Source organism: Anser brachyrhynchus, assembly GCF_964034855.1.
Source record: "Anser brachyrhynchus genome assembly, chromosome: 7".
NCBI classification, from domain to species: domain Eukaryota; kingdom Metazoa; phylum Chordata; class Aves; order Anseriformes; family Anatidae; genus Anser; species Anser brachyrhynchus.
Window position 1 is genome coordinate 11,190,674 of NC_137701.1, and position 18,337 is coordinate 11,209,010.

At 42.8% G+C, this 18,337-nt stretch overlaps 1 protein-coding gene across 13 annotated transcripts in view; it reads right to left on the bottom strand.

Moving 5' to 3' along the window:
• AGAP1 (ArfGAP with GTPase domain, ankyrin repeat and PH domain 1) overlaps positions 1-18,337 on the bottom strand; it is a 373,475-nt gene that overhangs the window by 11,062 nt on the left and 344,076 nt on the right. The gene's annotated exons all lie outside the window — the stretch shown is intronic.

Below are 18,337 nucleotides of genomic sequence, written 5' to 3' on the forward strand. Positions count from 1 at the left end.
TTTCTGAGCCTAGCTGGGAGTCTGCAAACGAATCCCCTTCTCCGCCCTGGACCATCTTTTAGTGGTAGTTACTTTTGGCTCCAGTCAGAGCATCGGCTGCTGTACCAGCACGGCTCGTGTGGAAGTCCCTTTCTGTTTAAAAACCAAGCTGCCTTACACACATCTCCCAGCTCTAATCACAGTTCATATATATACCTATATATACCTAAACAGAGACAATAAATGCCAACTTCAGGTGGAGGCTTTCAGAGTTTTAGGCTGCTGCTTTACAAATTCCTTGGCATGAATTTCACCTTTGCCATGTGTTGCATGGGAGCAGTGCAAAGGCACGTCAGACAAAGCAATCCTGGTGCTCTTGGAAGGCTGCAAGAGAGCTGCAAGGCTAGACATTATCAACCAAATCCTACTCAGATTATCCTACTGTCTCAAAAGGCTGGGAAAAGAACAGAAAACCCATTTAAAAATAAATCTGAGGAAGGGGAACGTGCTGACACCTGCATTACTGATGGAGAGGAAAAAAGCAGGATGCAAACGGTCCTTCCTTGAAGCACTGTCCTGCAGTATAACCTGTAACTGCTCTGTGTTAACACTGACTGTCAAAAACCCCTTAACTGGAAAAAATTTGTTGCAACCAGGCAGCAACTGAAGAGATAGTGAGTCCCTTGGGAGACGCATGCCGGCCAGAGCAGGACCCTGCAGCCAGCAGCGGACTGTGCTCCTGGGCTACAACCACTTAAAATTTTGACCTTCTCACATGATTATTTTTACCTTACTTTAGTCTTCCTTCTTGGAAAAACTTGCTCATTTTTCTTGACCATCTCGGGCACCAATAGACTTAATTCATTAAGGTCAAATTCTACCCTTGCAGTCACAGTAATTGACTGGGAGAGTACCCCCCAAACTCTACCTGAGGGTCATGGTGGGAACAGAGCAAACTCTACAAACAAAAATAAAAGTGTTTTAAAAGTCTCAGACATTTGGGGGCAGCATGTCACTGACATCGGCTATCAAATGAGATTTAGATCCTATTCAACAGCCCAAACTGGGTACACAAAGAAAGATATGCTGTTTGGATTTTCTCATAGAAAATTATACTTAATAACAGAGGTAGGGGGTGAAGCACACTTGCCCATACCTCATGGACTGGTAAAACCAAAATTTAGAAGGACAGGTTTTTGAATGAGTATCTAGAAAGCCAACATCCGCAGACATCCTCTCTCCGTCTCTGGCACAAACCGTTTCATTTTGAAAGGCAAGTTCTGGGACATTCTTGGAAGTTAGCTTCAGCTCCACGACATGCACTCATCTTAGAAATCCCAACAACAAGACATAAATACTGCAATTGTTGCTCTGATGCCACAATTTCACTTCTGGGATCCACAGCTTGTCTTGGTTGAGGTTTCATTTCCCCAAAGGCAGGCCAGTCCAAGAGCAGAGTTGTCAGCAGTAGATCACTTAACCTCATTCCAGTCCCCTGGAGGACCACTGTTCACATCCCCTGTTAGCTAATGAGCTAAAAAATGAATTATTGGAGCGGTCAGCAATAAGCAGGAAGAGGAGGCACAGTGTTTCACTTCAGCCAGCACTGACATACCTTTAAATAAATCAACTGAATAAGAGTACAAAGAAACGAGAGGAAGAGCAACTCATCAGGAGAAAGATACTGAACCAGTCCCTAAAAATAAAAGAAATGTACAATTAAACATCTGCTAGTAAATATTTCTGTTTTCTTCCCTTGCCTGTAATCCTGGCAACTTCCACTCTAAGCAACCCCTTCAACACTACGACTTCCAGTACTAGTTGTCTCCACATGACACCTGTAAGCCAAAACAAGACTATTTTGCTTACTTACTGGGATTTTAAATCCAGTGAAATTCCTTTTTCAGGACCAGATTAAAGCCAGTGTACTGGAGAGGAAACATCATCAGGTGCTCAGACGGTCCCTATGATACCTAATGCTGGAGAGTATCTGAGCTGCCTCTTCCTCAGATGTACTAAAATAATATATACTTTCTACAGCAATCAGGCTAGCTGCCTGTGTTTTTAATGCACATGCACATGTGAATTAATAGATTATAAATTCCTGATTAATAGATTACAAATTTTTAGAAAGAAAAAGATATATAATTAGTAAGATCAGACTTTGATCTTTTTCTCTCTGAAGCTGTCCATTCAAACCCAGGCTGCAAATATAAATTTAAAACCTCAGTGTATGTACAAGGGCCAAAGTACAGGGTAAGACTGCAAAATACTCTGCAGGAAAGGGATAATCCACTAAGCTTTGGCCAAAAAATACCAGGAGTATTAGCTCTTGCAGGAGTCTCCATCACTAGTGAACTCTAAGTACACAGTGGTATGAATAATGAAAACCCTGCCACGGCAATGATACTGTACATAGGTAAGGGTTATTAGAAACAGATGAAAATTTCACTTCTCAGTTTATTTTGAACTCATTAGGTGCTTGCTTCTCAAGATAATGTCCAATTATTTAAATTACTCTGCCAGCCACATCACATCATTATTATCTGGAAACATAAATACCGGGCACTGTAAGGGGGAGGGTTAACTAGGTAGCATGAGAGAATATAAAAAGCAGATTAGCTTAGAGCACAGTTTCCCTCTGGAGCTACACTGTGCTCTCTGCTTCCGAGTTTGCACCAGAGATGCTCATTTAGGAGCTCATGTCCTGCACAGCTCAGCCCCTTCCAGTGCATCGCCTGGCTTGCCCACCTTGGTTAAAAGCTTGCAGCTTCCAACAATACTAAATCTTTTCTTCTCTCTTGCTAAAGAGAATAATTCTGCAACTGAGGAGGCCCCTAAATGTTCTCTCTAGTGCCATTCACCCAAACCTCCGTGCTGTGCAGGTGCCATGCTTGCGCGTTGCCATTTCTGGATGCTCACTGAAGTGCAGCCATTTGACGCGGTAGTGACCTGGCTAGCTCAGCAAGAGAACTGCCAGATTTTCTCTGTTGTTGGACAGCTGACAAGGTTAATGGGTCTGTTCCAAGAAAATGAAGTAAATCTAACCCCCATAACTCCCAAACTCTGGGAGCGTCCCAGAATGTGTCATTAGCTTCGTGGTCCAGCATGCAAGAAGCATGCATCACCTAATGACCAGTGCTGTCAAAGCAGGGTGGCTGGCTGTGCTGGGGCTTGCCTTTTAAACAAAACCCTTTGCAACAACCCCACAGACGTCTGATAATCTGCATCGCTTTGGACAGTCAGCGATCAAGAGAAGAGAAATATTGCGGGGGACAGGACTGCAAAGTCTGGAAAAGTTCATGATGTTTTTAATTGCAACTAGCAAAGGAGAGGGGGGGAGAAGAAGCGAAGGCGAGAAGAAAGGGCTAGCAGCAAGGAATTTCCAAAGTGTCTTCCTGCCCTGAGCAAAGCAGGAACTGGGAGGAGAGGCATGGAAGAGGAGCCGGGAACAATGTGCTGAGAAAACACCGGGACTTCCTCTCTCTGCAGGAGAAGACCCCGCTCTATAGCAAAGCGAGTGCGTAGCAGCTGACTGCCCCTAGCACGCATGCCTTCTCTCCCCGGCTGCGTTGCTAAGGGGGAAGGTGCACAGGCCCACCGGGGATATAGAGGTCCCTGGCAAACAAGAGGGCTCCAGACAGCAAACAAAGACCGATGGGTATTTATTCCTTAATTACAGAAAGCTTTCAAGAAACGGGCCACTGTAAATCCCTGCGTACCGAGAAAAGGAGGCAAAGGACCAAGATTTATGTGCACTGGGGCAAAGAGGAAATAAATATCTCTCTGGCTCCTGATCAATATTATGAGTGTTTTGCCAACCTAGAGGGTGTTTTATGAGCTGTAAGGACAGAAAGGGATCATTAATAATTAAATAAAGTCAACCTATTAAGCTTATTACTTCTTACAAGTTAAACATCCCCGACAGACAAGGAAAACTGCCGAGGAGCCACCACGTGTCCATGCCTGGGCTTGACCTCAGGCATGGGCGGCCTGCAATGCCAGGCCAGCCCTCTCCAGGCCCGGTGGGGCAATCAGCTCAGCTTGGGAATGATTTATTTGCCATCTCTGTTGGGAAAGTTATCTGGCTGAGGACAGAGCTCAAACTGCTGTTAAACCTGCAGTGCTGTCCACCAGAGAGGAGAGGCATAAAGAAGCAGTTCGATGCCACAAAAGCAATCCAAATTCAAGTTTCTCCTCCTGACGTCAGGCCTACTCAAGCAAACAAACCACTCCTGAAAGACACAAATCAAGGCGAATTCACATCAGAAGCGTGCTCAAAGCTCCCTCACACTTGCAGGGAGCTATTCTATGAAGCCCACAGGTCAGGATCTTCTATACCATTAGCTCTACCGTTAAACTTTCCCATTTTTCTTTTACAGCTGTGTAAGGAAGAAAAGTCCTACTGTACATGATGACTGGCAGATGTTGCTTCTACATACAGAGCTGAACGTGTTTCTCAAAGTCATCATGTGTTGAATGACACCAGTATAATCTGAATTTGGATTCAGCGGAGCTTCTCCACTTTCTTTGCCTTCCCTTGTGGCAGTACTCCTCCCTAGGGAGGGCTCCAAAATAGCTGCAATTTCTGCACTTCTTGGTCAGCTTTTCAGTGATGCCATAGAGCAGCCAGCATTCTCCCTGAGGTGTTAAGACACGTGCAGGATTTATTACTGTACAACATTAATTACCGGCCTAGACAAGAAACCAAGGCTTTACTGACTTAGGGCTTTCTAGATAAACATCCTTCAGCTGTGGGCTCTGAAATATCACATACCATTACAGCAAACTTTTGTCTTCATTGCACAGTGCTCAATATGATAATTTTTAAGGTACACTCAATAAAATATATCAACTCTGAGGATTACTCTGTATAAAGCAAAGCAAAAGTTATGTGATATACAACGGTGGGGAATACTGCAGGTACTAAGAAAAGGCTTATTAAGTTGAGATACAGTTTGTGCAGTGACAACTCTAAGCTCTGAAAGATGTTTAGTCTTTTCTCAATACAAATCCAAGCTTTTTTGTTCTCTGTAACTACGTGGAATGAAAACAGCCCCTAGAGATCTAAGAAAAAACTTGAAGAACACCAAAAATTATACTTTTCTACTAAAGCCAAAACTCACAGAATTTTTTAAACAGCACTGCCAGCAACATTTAAAAAGAATAAAAATTAACAACAGTGAACTCTAAGGACTTTAAGCAGTTCACTCCATGAAACCAATTCAAAAAGCACTGCAAAGAGCAGAGGAAGGTGGGTTCCTGCTAAGATGTGCAAGGAGAGACCTCATGAGAATCTGGAATACAACAGCAATGAAGGACCACCACCTCCACAAACTGTTTACTGACCAACAGAAGAAACATTGTGTTCATGGCCCCATTACTTTTACCCAGACATTGATGGACAAGCACATAAATATCCATGCAAAATTTAAAACAAAACTTATCACTGCGTTAGCTACCAAAAAGAAGTCGAGCTGTCACTGTGTGGTTCCAGACCATGCATAGGTCATACAGAACCTGCTCCCGTTTCTTGGGTGGTCAACCTTAACACTCAGGGAAACAAAAACTACCTAAAAATAAAAAAGCCAAAAGCTGTTCTAGAACAGCTGCATGAAAATATTAAAAAGGAGTACATTTGTTTCTTGTTTGTTGCAGTAACATCTATCTATCTATATATATGAAGAGAACAGCAAATATTTATTGAACACATTTCATTATTCTTGTATGGCCACATTTAATCCGGTATCTTAAGTGTAAAGACTAAATTGCATTATGCCAGTACCCAAATAAAGTCTCAAAATTTCAATTTACAATCTCATTTACAATCACTCAGATTAAAGGATCCCATTAATTTCCAGTTTGTTAACATTAATTTTCTCCTATATGAAGGATATACTTAATGCAGTATTGTTTTAAATATAGTTCAGAAATCACAACATACTTCCCCCCCTTTTTCTAGGGAACAATAAGAAAATTCCATTTGAAATCAATTTTCAGACAAAACATGGAAGTAGTTTTGAGCAGATAATTGTACTACAATGAACAATTAGGGAATGTTTTGTGAAGATGAAGGTAGTCTGTAATCTTGGTTATGTATGTCTAAAAATATAGCTATTTTCACCTAAAATCAGGCTTCTGCTTTTATGTTCAACATCTAGAGGAAGACCGAGTATTCAAAGAGAAAAATACTGACATACAAATATTTCCATGCATAAATCTCAATAATCTGTGCCAGGTGAGAGGCAGAGCGAGGTAGCCGAGTATGGTTCCCACAGCCCGGTGTAATGTGGCATATAACAGGGATGTACATCAGCGACGTGCGTCGCAGCAGCTCCTCCCGCGATGCGACTATCACAGTGCATTAAGGATACCATAACAGTCGCTGATGTGATCTGCTTTGGAACGTATCACATCATAAACAGATGAAAGAAGAGAAATGGAGCCTTTCCTCTGCTCATAACGCTGTAAAGTGGCTAAGTATCATAACTAGGAGTGCACCAATGCCTTATAAATAATGAGATGGGAAAAAACCTCCAAGGTCTACCCAAAGGGCTAACGAACTTGCTGTGTAGACATTAAAGAGATCTCAAATGTGAGCTTGCTTAGTACACAAAGGTGGTTTCAGTGACCTGAAATGGAGAAGCACGTTCTGGGCTGCAGAATGTGAATGTAATCCTTACCTGAGGATCAGGAACTGAAAGAGGAAAATCTAAATACAATACTTCACAGAGACATCCAGAATTTTTCTTGACAATTTTGACCCTGTGTTACCAGTAACCCCCAAGCACGACTACCTTTGGTTTACAAGGAAAAATAAAAACCCTTCCAGGGGGCTTTAGTATTATCTTAATTCCAGCAGAAGCAGTAAGAAGATACTCTTTGGAGTATTTAGGGGAAAAACAACAACAACAACACACTGAATTTATCTAAGACATAAAAGAGAAAACAGAAGTAATAAACACTGTATTCAAGCATAGACTGTGAAGAAAAACACATTTGGAACAGCAAGCAAATAAAAACAAATGCTTCTTCTGTGCAAGTCAGCAGTGGAAAGACAGAATATTTGCAGCTGTAAGTTTAGAGGGCCAGGAAGCACCTGTACCCACGTAATCCCTATGGGCAGCATTTTCATGACCCACGTTCTTCAGATGCCACAGGGACCTGCTTGCTTCCATCTTCTCCCTAGTGACTTGGAGGCCTCCCCTCTGCTTGTAATCACCTCCCAGCTTCTCCTTATCAGTGTTTCTAATGCATCCTGTACCCTCCTCCCTCTCTCTCCAACACATCTTTGCCTGTTCTACTACGCCAATTCCTATCATTCTTTAATCCGCTGCTTTGGCCTCCTCTTAACTCTTGCCGATTCTAATCAGGCTCTTCCATTAGTTTCATATTTCATTCCTACTTTCATTTAATGAAAATGATGCCTGTCTTGCCAAGTTAGATCTCCGGGGGAGATGTAACTCTCCCTTCAGAAAGTGATGGGAGTTCCCTCTACCTCACTTTTAGTGGACTGCAGGTATTTGATGCCTTTCTACAACCACAAACAAGACTTAGTTTAAAAAAGGCTGCTGGTAAATGAACACTGGTTGCTTAGAAAGCAAGAGATGAAGAATTAATTTCAGTAACTAAGATTAAAAAAGAAAAAAAAACTTGAGAAATCACCATCAGTTGACATTCATAGAAATCTTTGGGGTTTCCTCTGTACCTAAGAAATGAGACCTCAATGCTTTTTTTCTTCGTTTACATATTTTCACCGTTTTTATTACTTTTTTTTTTTTTAATAAGAATGAAATGTCATTCCTGGTATGTGACACAGCAGGGTGTTAGGGCACTAGCCATGCAGAGTGCTACTATTGCCAAAACAGTAAGAGCTAGAAAAAAGGTGGGGATAAGAGACAAAAGGGAAATGCGCCTTGTACCGAGGTAGAATACCGCCAGTGGACAAAACTGCCAGAAAGGACACACACCATCAGGGCGCCCAAAGAGAAGAGACTAGAAGGAGGCTCAGCTCTCAGAAGATACTCAAGTGCTCAAGTACTGCTGAGGCATTTCTAATTGCAAGCCTACTTCTATTAATCGCTTACAAACCTTTAGGCTTTTATGATTTACAAGCCATATGGTCGGTGCTTAACAAAGAGAAACCCAGATAAAACCCAACAGCAAAGAAAATACGCGCAGGAGACACCTGCCAAAAGTGACAGCAAGTTCCACCTCGAGAGCACCTCTGGAGAGGGTTGTGTGGGAATTTAAAAGCCACGTGCCAAAATGAAAACCTCTGCCACTTGCCAAAGCGCCCCCAGTGCATAAGTGCCCTCTCTCAGCCACTTTCCTGAAATCCCTCTTCAGGACACATTTGGAAATTATTTAAAAAAGATGAAGTATCCCATATCTGTTACCAATTAGAAGAAACACATGAATATTATTTTCTAATTTGTGACTCCAATGTGCCTCTTAAAAGCAAAGTAACTGAAATAATTACATTGACTCCTGAATATTTCTATTATGCTCCTGGAAAAAAAAACACAATGTGGGTATGTCCTCTTCTGCCTGATGTGCCCCAGGGCTGAATGTATCAATAAGAACATCAAAGCCCCGAATGTGAACTGCCAAAAAATTGTAATTTCTGTGAAGTGCATACGCTGGTTTGTGGCAGCTGCAGCCCAAGGGCTGCCAAACAGATTAGTTTGCTTCTAATGGTCTACCATGGATTTGCAACAAGGAGGTGGGAAGGAGGAACAGCCGAAGGAGGATAAAAGTTGAACAGCAAACACGCGGCTCTCTGCTCTGATCAAGTTGTCCACAGCACAAGTGACCAATTTTCAGCCGGCTATTGATGTACAAGCTCTCGCCCAGGATTTCTAATAGTAGTGATGTAGGTTTCTTTTTTAAAACCCTGACACAGTGCGACTTGAGTGACTAACTCCTGAAAATTGGTAATTTCCTGGTGGTTAGCAGGAGAAGGTCTGCCAATGAGAAAGCAGAACCTGCTAATAAATTTATAGTGCGTTATATGCCAATTAGACCCCTTCAGCCATTCAAGAGGCAGTGCCACCAATCAGGTTATCATCCCACAAATGTACTCTTTAGAGCTGATCTCATCACAAATCAATCCTGCATTTAGTGTGCAAGTCTCATTAGTATTACCGAGGAATGCACTTGTGAAACAATGCAAGCAGGTATTTTTCTTCTCCCCTCTACGTGCCCTTCCGCACAGCTATTTACTTCTTGCACACAGTCACGTCCGAACTTCAAATGGTAAATAATCATTCTGAATACCACATTAATTCTGCATCGAACCAGATTTATTACACGCGTCATACTTGGGAGTTTCACCGTCATTCACAAGCCATCCGTGAATCTGTTGGTTAAATTACATCCTTGTATCTGACCATGCACCATGCAATATTCTATCAATACAGCGACTCACAGCAGATCCCCACCCTATGACATCCACAAGTGTGAAGATACCCGATGCTGTCTACTTGGGAATCACAGTCAGAAAAAGGGAAAATACAGAAGCAGAGAGAAATATAGTCTGTAGTGTTCAGCATACACACTGATCTACCTTAAAATCATGGTCACAGAGTAAACTACATCTTGGTGCTTATAGTCTACACCAGTAATATTGTGTTTTGGATGCTTTGCAAAGCAAACTTGCTTTCATTTTCTGCTGAATAAGGCTAGAAATAGACTTCAGTTTCAGCTTTGAAATCTAAGGCAGCAGAAAGATACTTACTGGTTAGGAACAAGAGGCAATCTGAATCACTACTAATGCATTTCTCTTTTCCTTCTCAAGCTAGGTTCAGACCTCAGAGAAGCACACCCCAGAAATCTGACCCAACCCTAGGTGGCCTCTGCACATCCCACTTCAAAATTATGTTGCATTCGTGCCAGCAGTTGATCAGATCTGTTCTGACTGAGCTAAACGCTTTGTGATTTACTGTCAGCTCCCACAGTAAGAGCACCAGTGGCAGTCAAAAGTAGTGACTGTAGCTGGTTTGAGCGCTAGGGCAACATCCTTGTGGGGGCCCAGGAAAAGGTACCAGGCTTGTGCCAAGAAAAAACAGCATGGACTCTCTTCCATGATCCTTCATCCTCTTCCTCCTGCACTAGGATGCCTGAGAGCACCAGGCCATGGTTGCATGCGCTGGAAACTTACCTGGCCACCGTGTTGTGCCCACTTGGCAGAGGTAACCACCACTCCTAGTGCTAAGAAAAGAAAACACTTCCACACAAGAGCTACCAAAGCAATCTTCAGAGCACCTCATTTTCCTGCTCCCTCTGATGTGTGGCCAGGTAAGCCCATTTTTAGTCACTGTAGGACCGAATTTTGTTTGGCAAACTACGACCCCCTGCCCCTACTCATTTCAAAGGTTGCAGACTCTCAACAAAAAAACACCTCAAGAACAGCATTGCAAGATGCCCCAGCCTTGGGCTGTCACCTGCATCTTATTTCTACTTAACCTCTTAAATAACACTGGAATTCACTCTGTCCCCTGATGGGCACCATAATGAGAACCACCTGCCAATCACGGCTCCATTAGCCTGGACAGACTCTCACTTCCTGAAACAATTTATTGGATTCCCAGGAGCAAACGGGCCCTCTTCCTTTTGAGCGGGGTTTTTTGGGGAGCTATTCAGCGGGAGCGGGTCTACCCCCTGCTCCCGCTGAGCGGCCATTGTCTCCCCCGTTCCCTCATGCACACAGTTTCCTGAGCCGACCCACCTCTTCTGTCCCCAGTGTTTGCCAAAAACTTTTCTTGGCTGCTCAGTTCACCGGCGCGATACAAAACCCACCAGCTGTTTGCAGCCACTGGGTCGGGCTGGGATGTGCGCCCTGCTGTTAACCCCTTCTGCCATCAGCTCCTCCACCGCGGGTCTGCGAGGTTCTCCCTCGCTGGTACCCTGCAAAGAAGTTTCTGCTCTTATTTAGCGACAAAATGTCACTTTGTGGGCCCTTCCTCCCTCTTGGTTACACTCAAATTGCAGCGCCGAGAAAATCTTACTAATAGAAGATAAAACCGCTTTATTTGAAACATTATCTTTAAAGGAGTGTTTTCATTTCCCTGAATGCGCGCAGTCCTTACGAGGTTCATTTGCAGTGTGTATGTCTGTTTTGATGAGATAATAAAATGTATTTTATTTAAAAATACTTCAATTTTCCCCCAAAGGAGTTTAAATGGTCAGTTAATCTTTCTGCTTCAGAACAACCCACTGAGTAAATAAAAGGGGGCTAGAGATTATATAAACCAAAATTTTTTTTCATTCTAACGCTGGTCTTGGAGACTGGAATACGCTGTGCAACTGTACCTGAGCATTAGCTGTATGCCCTTTTGGTACACATCAGTTTAACTTTTAGCCTGGAAAGAAAAAAAAATGGAAACAAGATGATAGTTATCTCTAGCCTTCTGTGATTCTCAAGTCAATAGTAAATGGACGGGGGGGGGACTCGTTAGAGCCATAGTGATCCAATCAGGATGAAATTATGCAGTCATGTAAGAAATAATATCTATTAGGCTAATTTAATCAACGAATACTTTACAGATGAATTAGAATGCAGAATCCAATTATTTCAAACATTTGGACTGTCAGCCGCTGTGTTTTTTAAGCAGTGGAAGGGGAGAAAGGAAAGGTTTTAAGGAACCTTTTAAGATGACAGTGGCTGGGGTGTATTTATAACAGGAGAGCTTATAGCAGCAGCAAACTGACAACTACAATCAGCACCTTACGCCGCTCAGACAGCTCTTGGCCAGGCGGCTCTAATCTAACCACTCCATGGCTTCTGTGGCATGTTGCTCTGGGATATTGGTATAGACAGCTTGATTTGCTGTTTCAGTGGCTGATAATTACTGTCTCAAGTCTTTATACTTGCCAGCCGCCCTTTTAAAAGAAGGCTTACACTCTAATTACAATAGGTCTTTTTTGTTTTGAAGATAAGAAGTGCCCCTGGATAGGTGAAAAATACCCCCACACTGCAGACTCCATTGGTTGCGCAGAGTATTTATTCCCTTTGGAAAGGAAGAGCTTAGTTTACAATGCCAAGTGAAGGGAAATGGTATACACGTAATTACTACTAGAAGGGGAAATTAGCTTAGAATCCAACTTGAATCAAATATGACAGGACAGCAGAGCTGAGGGCGGCGAGTACGCACAGCGCACATCCTTGGTTCAGTGTTACAGAACATCGACTAGCCCATGCTTTGCCGAGTCACAAGAAGATCCTGATACTGACTAGAAGACCATCATTCCTCCACCAACGAGGCTTTTGGACAGCGTGCTTTGCCCTAGAATAAAGGCACAAGAAATCCCACATCCACAGCCTCTCTGTGATTTGGGAGAATTTTCTCCCAAACCCACTGGAACTGGCATTTAGCAGAGCATTATTGCAGATGCCCTCAGCCTGAGCTAAGGACAAGTGTCTGTGATAAGCCTCTCCATTGCCTTCCATCACTTTAAGTCACCTAGCACGTCTCAGGAAGTGGTGGAACATCTTATATACATGTCCCATCCCACAGGGCCTGCCCGCTGCATTTGTTATCAGAACAGCTATTTCAAGAATTGAGGATAGCCAACGAGCGTATTTTGCTCAAGTCTACACAATAAAAATGATTTTTTTCCTCTCATCATCAGTAGACAAGCTTCTCCTGATAGCTGTTACCAGTGTGTACAGCAGAAGAAAATGATCCAGTCCCATACTACCTCCTGGAAAAACAGTGGTAAGAAGCAGCCAGGTTTTAATACTCTGCCACAGACAGCTGAACGAGCTTGGTATTGCAGCTCAAGCTAAGGAGAATTCATGCTCTGCTGTTTGCTTATGTATTTCTTTGAATACTTCAGCAATATTGTGAAAACACACGGAAAACACCTTGCCTGTTGCAGCATGTAGATGCCCCATTGCTCTGTAATGTCTGCGCTGCAATTCCCAATATACCTGCGATCCAAACATTTTTCTGCCCTGTCATCTGGAGCGGTTAATGGACTCTCTCATTGACTGGCTCTTGCTTATTTAAACATTTAATGCTCTTCTGATGCCCAAATTATGGCTGTTTCGTGTGATGAATTAGCACAGAATATAGGAGTGACAATTTTCTGCAATCTGTGGAATATCAAATTTTGATTACTCCAGGAAGAAAAAGTAAAGTTATAAGTAAACTGTTTTGATTGATAAGGAGCAGAGGAATACTTAATGTAGTGGTTCATTGGAAGCCTTGATGAATGCCTGGCAGGACCATGATGAGTCTCCACAGAAGACACGCAATAGCTCTGGGAAGATTTAAGATATTTATTGCTCAAATAAAACAAAACCAAGTGAGATGAGTAGGTGAACTAGCATGGGGTGATTGCAATCTGCTGATCAAGACCAAATATAATTCCAATTTTTGCAGAGCAAAAACAAACTCATTTTGCAGCTTGCCTATAGAACAGTGAAGGTTATTTTAGGAATTTCAGGTGCTGCCTCTCTTCAACAAGGATCAGATTCAGGCCTTCATAGCAAATTATCTTTAGTTAACTCTAGCAGTTGTTCTACTGTCAGGCTGTAAATTATTTAGCAGTACGTTTTAAAGATAAAGATGTAAGACACTTGCAAGTATTTTTTAATATGCCCATTTTGAAACAATTTATCAGCCAATTTCTTCAATTTGTCAAAATTGACAAACTGAGTACTTCTTATTCAATTCTTCCATTGAGGGTCTATTGTACCAAATCATTTCATTGTTATACTTCTGGTTTTGGTGAGACACTGTAATTGATGGCATTTATCAGCTCAGTCAGAAAAAAAAAAAAAAAGAGTCTTATTCTGTAATATGCTGCTGGCTCTCCCTCCAGCAAGCAGAGAATTTGTGATTTGTGCTCGCAGACAGCCAGTGATAACTGCAGCACCAACATCCTCCTTGGCCTCGCTCCTTCCAGTGGCATCATTTCCAGCTACAAGACTATCGACTTCGAGCTGAGAAAGGATTTCCAAAAGACCGTTCGTAGCTACCTACTGAAGTTTGTGCACACTGATGTCTAGCAGAGGCACTAACTTTTGTGCCAAGGAAGGGTGCAGAGCCTCTGTGAAGAGACAAGGCTGCTTTCTTATCAATTACACATCTCTCCTATGCGGGGCTTCGATGGCAATAACATGTCAACAATTCTCCTTGTGTTCTCGTGATGGTAAAAGCAGATGTGACCCCTTCCCTCTGAAACAGTTGCTGAACTGCATCTCTGTGAAAATCCCCGGAGCTCGCTCTGACTGTGCACAAGGAAGGGACTTTGTATTGAAAGCACCTTCCCAAAACAGTTCAGACCAAGAGAATCTTCTGAGATACAATGAAGAAGAAAGCCACCAGTGCAGAGTATGATGCATTAGAAGGGAGGGCTGCATCAGAGCAGCACCTTCTCCTCCTTCAGAAAGGGAAGCTCACGAGCCCACAGTGAGGTTTCGCTATTAGGAAAAAAAAAAAAAAAAAAAAAGCACAGCTACAGTTGCGTGGGGAAGAGAACTTATTCTTTATTTTCAGTTTACTCTTGCTGGGTGGGGCTGATGGATGTTTTGGATGGAGAAATCTGAAAGTAGGCTTTGTGACCCAAGACGATTAAAACAGTTGTCCTGAGTTTGTCTATTCTGAAAAGAAGTGGGGGAGACTCTAACCACCAGCAATCTACCTCAGACAGAGGCTCTGATTAGAAACGACAGCTCTGCAACAAGTTCTAAACCTAACTGCAGCAGAACTCCCTCGCTGTCGTATATTGTTGAAAAAGCTGCCTAAGAGCTACAGCTATCCTATTTTCAACTCTTCCAGCCTACCCACTCCAAGAACCTGTGCAATTATGTACGGTGGGACAAGAACAGCAGGGACTTTGCTGGTACTCTTGGAAGGATGAAGAAGAGCCTGCTAACAAAATGAAGAAAGTTTAAAACTGTATTTGCAGGCTGAGTTTTGGAGAATGCTTTGATATTTGGGATGCAGAGCAGAACCCAGCGGCAGGGTCTGATATTACTGAATATTAAGACAATATGTGAGAGTGAAGACTAGCGCTCAGTTGTCTTCCCCCCCAAAATGTGTGAAGTGCTCATAGCTATTAGGCTAGCTCATCACACATCCCAGACCACATGCTTTCTGCTGATAACGTTCAGGATGAGATTCTTAAGCTGGATGCAATCAAACTATTTTGTGTACTGTAAAAGTTTCTTCCGCCCCCTGAAAACTATTGACTTTTCTGAGATCCAAACAATATGACAGACATAGCTGGTTATTTTATACAACTTTTACAGTGTGTGGGGGAAAAAACAAAACAAAACATTCCTATTATTGATGTGTTCTGGCAATGAGAATGCATGTTCAATTTCTTTTCTCCATTAGGAAATTCTGTATTTTTCCATCTGACCAAAGCCATTCAGCTCCCAGGAACAGTCAGAAGGACGCCTTTCGAGTTTCTGAGCATTTTTTATTTTGAAGCTCATGGATTAGGTCACAAAGGATAGAAAACCTGAGAAATCCCAGGTCTGCCCGGCAGTCTCCATTCTGGAGCACACGTGCAGCAGGCACCTGCACCGACACAGCGATGAAAACCAGCCTAAGAGCACAGTGAGCGCGATCTGCAGGACGAGGACGATCTGCAGGACGAGAACAATCTGCAGGACGAGGAGCTGTGCCCTAAGTCGCACCGCAGTGGTGATCTGATCGCGCTCCTGCCTGAAGCAGAGACCTCTGCCTCCCCGAGCCCCGCATGGTGAGCTAAGTGCCAGCAGTCGCAGCAATCACGCTGTTTGCTTGCGGTACACCTTTTGGGAATTGCTTTCACTTCTGAGGAATACACTAATGTGTTAGCTACCTCTAATCCTGCCTGGATGCTTAGAAAATGCTATCGCTCCCTTAGAGATCAAGTGGGCAGCAGCCCCTTAACAGGAACTGGTCTATGAGCTACCACCACATGTCTAATTAATGACCCTGCCGGTCGCAGCTGGAAGAGCTGAGCTGGGGGTGATTAATTAAATTAGCTGGCAGAGGAAATTACAGTGGAAAAGCCAAAGTTTGATTGCTCCATAATTAACCGCAGTGCAAATAATATCTGCATCTATAACTTCCAGCGATGAGATCAGAAGCCAATTGAATTTGGCACTGATTGAAGCTGTAAATATCCTGTGGTGAAAAATGATAGGTTTGTTCTGAAGGGAAAACTTACTGAAATGGACATCCAGCGGATGCAAAAGGGGAGCAGGGGACATGGGAGGAAAGAGCACTGGAATTAGATTCTTTATTTCAGCTGAGAGCGGATTTCTGTAGTCTTCTGGAGTGGTGGAGGACTCAACATGAAACAGAAAGGAATGCTGAAAAAATCTGCTAGAGCTGCTGTATGCTTTATCTCTTATAAGGGATTCAGTGAATCTAGAAAGTAAAGCCCTTCTAGATCATTCATCCCCTTGCCTTGTTGCCCATCATGTGCATACTGCTGATGGGATTTATTGCTTTTCTCTGGGAGATAACTGCACAGCTCAAGAAAGCTGGTGGAACAATTTTCCTCATAACCAGCCTCAACACTTCTCAAGTTTCATCTGCTGTTCCTTGGAGCACATGCTTGAACTACAAGAACCCATTTTCCACCTCCAAATGTTCACGAACTCCTTCATCCCTTCACAATTATCATCAGTTTAGTAGCCCCTTAAGCGTCTCCTCTCGAAGATACTAAAGAGTTGCAATCCTTCTTACAGCCCTTTTCTGGACTTCCCTTTCATTTTGGAAGGTTTTGGCCACAACATGCACCGATCTCGACCCCATATATCAAGCTGATGTGATTCTTATCCCACTTCCACTGCCGACGTAGCTCTGGCTTAGAGGCAGCTCACCTGTCTCACTGATGCCTGAGACGCACAAACCCGATCAATGAGCCAAGTTTTATTTACAAGCATTGCGAACGATTACCAAACGTACTTTTGGACAGAAATTGCATATTTCAGAAAATATTTTCTTTTTTGTGTGTGGTTGTTTAAGCAGTGGAACTGTCACTTCCAATGAGACATGATTGCTGGGTTTGGGCCAGGCTGCATAATTCAAACTACTATTTTCTGCGGAAAAATTAGGCTCTGTCTACACCAGCAAATAAACAGGTGCAACAGGAACAAGATGGGTAGACTGAAGCAGCTGTTGCCAAGAAACTTATATATAAACGATCCAGGGGGGTTACCTTTACTTGATCTAGCTTGGTCCTTCGAATTAAACGTTCCTGATGACAGAAGAGGTTCACAGCACCATGGGCTAGATACTCATGTTCAAAGTAGGGTCTGGAGCACGCTAAGTGCACAGGTAGCTTCCAGTTTGGTTTCTCCAAAGGGTATCTAGTCAGCACACCAAGACCATCCCATGAACCAAACCAACACCTGGGAAGAGGGAGCATGTGGACGACTTGCTTTAAAACCCTGATACTACCAGAACACTGACGCAGATATTGGCACCTACTTTGCGATGCAACCTTCCTCACCAAGTCTGCTCCCTTGCAGTGGTATAAAGGCACCACTACAAAACACGTTGCGACTCCTCTATTTGCATGAAAACAAAAGAAATAAAAGTGTAATATTGATTGTAAATGCAGAAATCCTGCTCTGCTCTGTCATTTTTTGACTGATCTGAGAGAGCACAGAACAATCATAAAAAGTCTGAGAAGACCTCTCAAAATACATTAATAAATAGCACATTCATTGATTGCTGTCAAAGAAAATAGGCACATTCAAATTTACAAGCTACCCTGCCCACATACACGCTCATAAGCTGTCCATTAAATACTGCTTGACAAATTGGTCTCATGATTAACTTGAGACTCAACCAGTTTCCCTGCACAGGAGCCAGGCACTGCATCCAATTCCCCTCCTCACTCCTAAATTCACCTTAGGCTTTGGCGGATTTTTGACCTAGCAGTCCTGCTTTTGGTAGGCAAGTGAGAGCTCTGGTGCTTTATTTATGTTTCTGGTGCTACAAGAAGCTCTGTTGCTTTAGATATTGACTCAAATCTGAGGAATAAGGTTGTTTTCTTTTCCACTTTACTATTTCTTCGGCTGTGAATGCTATTCTTTTGCTTTATTTTGAAAGCCTTCTCCATAGACTGGGTTGATTCTTTATGTCCCCCTATGACAGTGAAATGAAGAATATTTTCCTTGCACTACTGAAATATCCTTTCTGAAGCTTACCCAGTGACATCATATTCTCCTCTCTTATTCCACATTTTAACATATTTTGGTATTGAATGAGCTGTCTAGCTCCACAAAAATGCAAATGTGAAAAGGAATTTAAGTTAAAACATTAAGTATGGACACCAGGCAATTGTAAGGCATATCTTCATTTCTTGAGCTCCAAAACTTCATTAGAAGAGTCACTTC